Source organism: Camelus bactrianus, chromosome 35, assembly GCF_048773025.1.
Source record: "Camelus bactrianus isolate YW-2024 breed Bactrian camel chromosome 35, ASM4877302v1, whole genome shotgun sequence".
Classification (NCBI taxonomy): domain Eukaryota; kingdom Metazoa; phylum Chordata; class Mammalia; order Artiodactyla; family Camelidae; genus Camelus; species Camelus bactrianus.
The window spans coordinates 9,665,589-9,666,152 of NC_133573.1; positions in this window are offsets into that span (position 1 = coordinate 9,665,589).

The following is a 564-nucleotide window of genomic DNA, read 5'->3' on the forward strand; positions in this document are numbered from 1 at the left end:
CAGCAATGCACAAAGGTTCCAATTTCCTTGCATCCTCATCAGCACTTGTTATTTCCTTCCATCCTTCCTTCCTTCCTTTCTTGCTTCCTTCCTTCCTTCCTTCTTCTCTCTTCCTTTCTTCCTTTCCTTTTTTCCTTTCTTTTCTTCCTTCCTTTCTCTTTCTTCCCTCCCTTCCATCTTTTTAAAAAATAATAGCCTTTGTAATGGGTGTGGCCTGATTAGTTTTTAACAGAGTGAGAAACTGAAGGACAAAAGGGGTAAAATGAGCATGAGAATCCAGTAACATTAAAGCAAAACCAGAGCAACTCAGAGACTTCATCCAAGTACAGCTGCTGGAGAAGCCCCCGGCCACATCCCGTCTTGGGTTTTCCCCAGGGAGCTCAATACACTAATAAGAAAGCAGAGGCACATGGATCATGTCCTCTGTCAAATATGCCATGATTTCAATCCGTTGTTCTCTGGAGCCATAGATAGGATGCCCGGGTGAAATGATCTTGTATAAAGTTCTTTGGACACAATGTTAACTGTTTTTTTGGAAAGACCCTAAGATGGATAGATTGCTTC